We start from the raw sequence: 7041 nt of genomic DNA on the forward strand, positions 1-7041 counted from the left end.
TGACACACCCTAGTATCCCATGTCAGTCAGGTGGTCACAACGTTCTATAATTATTTAAATAGCTAATACGTGTCAGTGAATACTTAATATTTTACCAAAATCAACATATCTGGGTTTTGCGTCATTTTATCTCCTTTTAATCAAAGAAACCCTAATGTGTTGGCCCAGGGTGCATGGCACCATCTGACGCGTCTTATTAGAGAAGACAGATTGGGAGGTAATCCGTATTGACACAGGGAATAAGATTACTCAGCCGCATGTAATTTCTGATACTGAAATTGATGAAATATTCATGCTGAGAACTACACTGTTCATCACAGCTAAGAGAAAACACAATACACATGTGTTAGTTGAATAAAGAAAACATTGTATATGCTACCATTAATCACGTACTTCTTCGAGATGAAAGCACTTTAGTGTGGCCGCGAGGAACCGTAAACACAACTTAGACTGTATATGAAGATGCGAGTTAATATGCTCTAATTTTATGAAAGACAATTAAAACATATTTACTTACCCTAATAATCATTCTATATTTGGAACAGTTTCAGTGAGAATTTAATTGGTAAACAACTCGGCACGATACTAGAGCGAAATTGTATATCATCAGATAGTATATACGATAATGAAAAGTGAAAGTTTGATCCCATAGGCATGACCACCTATGGGACGGTGTGGATACGTCACAGTGCCCTGGGCACTTTCCTCCAAACGTGTTGCCCGTTTTGCTGACCATTGGTCTGATGGTCCAGCAAACAGTAAGATTTCTGCTGTTGCGAGAAATGGACAAAGGTTTGGCGGGGATCTTTGCTGGCCAGATTAGTGCTCAAATGAGCTTTGCATAATTTCAAGTAAAAACTGAAATATGTCATGAAACAATAATAATTTAATATATAGCACATAAAACGGTGACATATTTTTTATTTACTCATCACTTTAAAACGTCTTTAGTATTATTAAATCATTATTCGGGATCTTCTTTGACCAGTGAGCCGCCGCCACTTTTAAAGAAACTTTATAACACACCCACTGTCTTTTCTTTACCTTTTGCAGACACCTCACTTGCTTCAGCAATTGAGGAAGTATTTTTTTTTTGAGTTTGAAAAATCGGCCCATGGTATTAATGATGTAGTTCTATGTGCAGAATCATGTGATATCTTCAGATTTGAAAAGTTTTAATTTTTTGCTAGGTAAATTTTAACTTGAAATCTTATGAAAATTCAGTATTCCCACCCTTTTACCAACACCACTAAATAGCTTATTTAAAGTAAAGTAAATGTATCAGGTTAATTTATTTGGATGAAAATGATCCAGAATAGTGAAACGAATGATCTTGACACATTTATTACATTAAATATTCCTTTAGAAAACAAAATCATCAAATACAAAAACCGGTTTTACTACTACGACCCGGTGTTGCTGCACACCATAGAGAACATGTCTTTCTTGTCTTTTCTTTGTCTTTCTTGCTTCTGTTTCTACTCATCACCTCCCTGCTGACCACCTGAGCTCGGATGTAGCCTTCCCTCCCTTCCCCAGCCACGTGACTGTTGGCCTGCTCATCAAGGTACACAACGCCCATACTCTGGGTGTGCGAGGCCAGGCAGGACATGCATAGGGACATGCATGGGGTCGTCCAGGAAAGCTCTGACTTGAACATTGGTGAGGCTGCAAGTAAGAGGGGGCTCACTGCCAGCCTGAATGTTATCCAGATCTATGAGATCAGTGAGGGTCTTGGCACCTAGATTGACTTCAGGAGTCTTCCTGACCCTGAAGGAATCGTCACCAACTGATTCATCATGCCCAGATCCTCTCATAAGTCTCATATCCAAGATCTTTTTGACTGCCACTCTTCTCTCCTCCTCATCCTTACTGCAGAGCATTGTCTGCAGAACTGCCTCGGGATGAGCATACCAGGAAGATCTCTTCACAGTCTGCTCCACAATCTGAACAACCTTCCTTGGCTGACTCCTCAGGAGCTCAAGCTGGAAGAGAACATGCCTCGGACCTTCGGAGAACGATGACTTGACCTTGGTGTTGAACCAATTTGGCAAGTAGACACTCACGATGAATTGGACAATAAGTCTCAGGTTGTGAAGCTGGTTCCCTTCAGTTTATGATGAGCGACCCAAATTCTGCAGAACTCAGGAGCCGTTGTGAGCCACTCCAGAATGTGGTGACTGGACCCATTCCTGCAGGTAAGCAAGTCTTATCAGGCATGACCCCAGTTTTGATGGCACTGCAAATCATAACCATAGTACTGGTCAGTACTCAGGTCGTCAATGACAGTATGTGCAAGCTCAACGAGTGGAGGGCCAACTGTGATTTTTTCAAAGCTCGGATTTATTTCTAACTCAGTGGCAGAGTCCAGCATCTTGCCAAGAGGACCAGACCATCTGTTGTTTGAAAGAGTCTTGCCATCCAGCTCCTGGATCAGGTGTCTGAGTGGCAACTCGTTGGTGTGGAGGTCACAAACAATCCAGACCAGCTTCCTCCCAATCTTCCGCTCTATCCACTGTATGACCCCCCTTGCCACCCTGTGTTCGTGTTGGTGCTTCCCCTCCAATGGCCTGCAGGGTCTGGTCTACGTTCCTCTCTCTGAGCCAGTTCACAATGTTATCTGCCACTATCTCAGCTGGTTTCCTGATGTCATCTTTCTGGAGGAAATGCCACAAATACTTCCCTCCTGGTTCACTGCAGCAGGAGTAGTGTTCCTCCTTCACCATGGCAGGGAACAACTTGTCAGAATCTCCAACTTTCATGAACACTTTAGTGTCATCCCTTCTCCCATCAAAGAACAAACAATTGATTCCATTTTCTCTTATCCCCTTATCAAACTCCTCTTCTAGGTTACTGACAAGTTTCTCCTGAGCTCTCCTTACTTTGTTATGATCTATCACCAGGTGAACATCATCAGGTGTTATCAAACCACCGTCAACCCAGGCAGCTGTTGCTATCTCTGCAGTTTCTCTGAGACCAGTGTGGTGTCGCATGCTGGCCAGAGCTATGCTCGGGATATCTTTCCTATTTCGAATCTTATGCCTGGAAGGTTTGGGATCATTATTTTCTGGGTTAGGGACAAAGTCACCATTCTCCTGGTCAGCACTCGGATCAGCCATGGGGAAGCTATTAAATCCTGAATCAGCTTGACTCCAATCATCGGCCTTTTTTACCTCACCCTGGCCTTCAAGCCCCTTTTCCTCGGCAACTCTTCCTCTTCTGTCTCTCTGTGGCAGCCTCCTCGTTCTGACTCCGGAATATCTTGGTTAGAAATCATGAGATTCTTTTACTCGCTAGTCTTCTCTCTCTGTGCTTTGACAAATGCCAGTTCGATCACAGGAATCTTCAGTTCACGCTTGCAAATACAGAGATGTGGGCCTCGGATTTACAGTCACGATCGCATCCAAACTCAGGACAGAGAACAATTGGGCACTTGCAAGTAATTATGTCAAATAACTGGTCCAGTTGCTTGGCAAAGCTGTCCTTAACTGCAAGTTTTCCTCTCCCAAGAGAGATATCTCTTGCCTTTTCCCAACTGGCTAGCAGTCTTTCACTAATCTTCTTCTGACTTGTTATGACTGGAGGCTTGAACTGAGCGTTAGCCAGAGTGTACTGTGCCAAGACAGCTTTGGTCATATCACTGGCAATGTCTTTGTTTGTGTAAGTTCTTTGGTTCTTTTCACTGATTTGCCTGATTAAAATACCGTATCTCAAAGCATCTCTCAATGTAGGCAACTCCGACTTCAGGAGCTCTCTCCCAGACCCAAGATAGTGACTGAGATGGCTGGATTTTTGGTTCCTCGTCCTGACACAAGCAGCCATCGCAAATATTATCAACTTATAAATGCATCAGAATCTGAAACAGAAAAAAATATTGTTAGTTGGGTTGTTAAAGAATGAAGTCAGAAAGCAATGTTTACTATTTAATTGTAATGCACTAATGCAGCTGTACGTTAGATTTTCGATAAATTTCACGCTAAAATTTACCTAGCAAAAGGTTGCAAAATATTGAAAATGAGATTATTTTCTGTTTATATACACTAAAATCTACCAAAAAAGTGATGGGCCATTAGTTTTAGCTGATCTTCCCTCCTATGACACACCCTAATGGGATACTGTATGTTCATTCGTTCACTGAACTTCTTACTTTGATCTTTGAAGTTTGGTTGTTACTATAATGGATGCATTCCATATTTAAAGTTATATCTATCCATAGAGAACACACTAAAACACTCTGCAATATCCGTAATGAAAACTAGGAAAGTGATAACCAACACAGGCGGATAATATATATAACTATCACCTTGATAACTTTCAATATATTCGTCGTTTAATCACGTCCCCCAAGATACTGACTATTTTGTAATTTACGTCTCATAATTAAAACCTATATCGGGACGACCTAGTGGAGCGTCACGCTATAGTGCACAACCATCCCCGAGGCTACTTGTACCTCCCTACCAAATTAAAGCTCTTCAAAAATATGGAAATGTATATGAAACACACACACACACACTATATATATATATATATATATATATATATATATATATATATATATATATATATATATATATATATATATATATATATATATATATATATATATATATATATATATATAACCGGTCGGAATTTACTGGACTTTATTTTCTCACTTAGACTTGGGGTTTATTAAAGATTAATAGATGGTAATGGCAGTGGAAGAGCCCCTTTGAGAAAAATCTCGAACCAGCACAAGAACACTTAAATCTACTAAACAAAATGAATTGTCCGTGACCCGTGGAAGGATAGCGTCTGTGACTGGGATGAATGAGACACACTGTAAAATTTAGACACTTATATTCCCTCCAACACTACAAACACAATCAAATAATGGTACACCAATATGCGCACCTCTTAACTTGAACTTAAAACACTACTTTGGGGAATAAAAGTTAAACATGATATAGAAATTATTAGAAACTCAGGCAACAATAAATTTGAAGTATTAAGAAATGTTGCTTGCACACATGAAACACGCCTTAAGGGCTTTCACAGAATAATATCCACCACTGCGGAAGTGGTATAAAAATAAGAAATTATTAATTCCACCATGAATAGGCCTAAAGGGCACTCAATATAATTATGTTACACCAACAGATGCAGGCCTTAAGGGTTTTCAACAAAATAATATCAGTCACTGAGGAAATGGTATCAAAAAATAAGAAATTAAATACTCTACAATGAATAGGCCTTAAGGGCTTTCAACAAAATAATATCAGTCACTGAGGAAATGGTATTAAAAAATAAGAAATTAAATACTCTACAATGAATAGGCCTTAGGGGCTTTCAACAAAATAATATCAGTCACTGAGGAAATGGTATTAAAAAATAAATTAAATACTCTACAATGAATAGGCCTTAAGGGCACTCAACAAAATTATATCACCCCAACAGATGCACACTTCCTAACCTAACTTAACCACTACTCTGGGGAACAAAGGTTATACCTGAGATCGGAATTATGAAGAAAAATTAGATGCATTAAAAGAATCATATCACAGTATCACTCTGGTTCCACTTAGTGACACAAACATTCAAAAAACAATACTATCAAAATTGTTTAAGAAATATTAAACTACACACGTCAAGATAATATCAGTAACTGAGAAATGGTATTAACTACACCCAAATATATTGTAACTATTATTGGTTTGTTACTGGGTCCACCAATACCCGTGAACCATGCTCCACCCAACTCAACATACACCCGTAATAAGGGAGATAAAATGTTCCTCTAGGTATCCCCTAGACTCATGGTCTCAGAGTGCGACCCTGTATCACTCAGCTGGCCTCACTTTACCCCCAGTACATCCATGAAACGGAAGGGAGTGAGCAAATCAGACCTTGTACAGTTGAGAGAAGCTTTAGCTTCCCGTTAGCAAGAGGGTTTCACTAAGCTGCTCGAGACATGTGGTGTTGTGAGCCGAGGTAGAGGAGAGCTGATGACCCCAGCTGGGCACCCAGACGGCTAGATTCCCTCAAGAGATCCTTTGATACCCCGCTAAATAGTGACAGGCCTACACTGATCGGTCCAATGGCGACAATCGCCACCCTCAATCATCAATGGCAGTCTCAAACGGCAGTCAATCTCTCGCGGTCATCACTCTCGCAGTCAATTTCTCGCAGTCAAGTGAGTTCTGACGGAAACCCTGAAATGAACTCACTGTTAGCTCTAGTTTACTTTATCACTGCCCTATCTAAACCCTGTAGGAGATCGAATGAGACTTACTTGTTATACTGCAATAGCGCAGCACAGGTGACTAGGCCACGTGACTATTTCTGTGACGGACGTGCAGGGACGTCTTGTTTGTCTGAATGCTCCCCGTGACTGAGAGAGAGCCCTCCTCGTGTCCTCTCAAGGCGTTAGCTTAGGCCTACGTGACATATTTTCCGCCTAACTAATAACTCCTTGGGACACCCATAACATTATTCAGACTGATAAACGATCTATAATAATTTCAAATTCAATAATAGTCCCTTAACTTCATGAATTGCATCATTATTAATTCGGCAAATTACATTTAATATCATATAGGCCTAGTTCCACAACCTCCCACTATGTGCCGGGAGCGCTCTCTTCCCTCAGACTACCTTGATAGCTCAGTATCGCCAATGGCGGGGCATTTGAAATTACTCTGAAATTTCTGATTATTACATATATATATATATATATATATATATATATATATATATATATATATATATATATATATATATATATATATATATATCTTGATAGTCACACGGGAAAATGGAAACAACGGAGTACCTTAGCTTTCGTCTTTATTCAAGACATCTTCAGAGGCCTCTGAAGATGTCTTGAATAAAGACGAAAGCTAAGGTACTCCGTTGTTTCCATTTTCCCGTGTGATTTTATCAAGATTTATCTTATCCACGTTTTCATTGTGGATTTACATGAAATATATATATATATATATATGTATATATATGTATATATATATATATGTATATATATGTGTATGTATATATATATAT

Source organism: Homarus americanus, unplaced genomic scaffold, assembly GCF_018991925.1.
Source record: "Homarus americanus isolate GMGI-L3 unplaced genomic scaffold, GMGI_Hamer_2.0 scaffold31037, whole genome shotgun sequence".
Taxonomy (NCBI): domain Eukaryota; kingdom Metazoa; phylum Arthropoda; class Malacostraca; order Decapoda; family Nephropidae; genus Homarus; species Homarus americanus.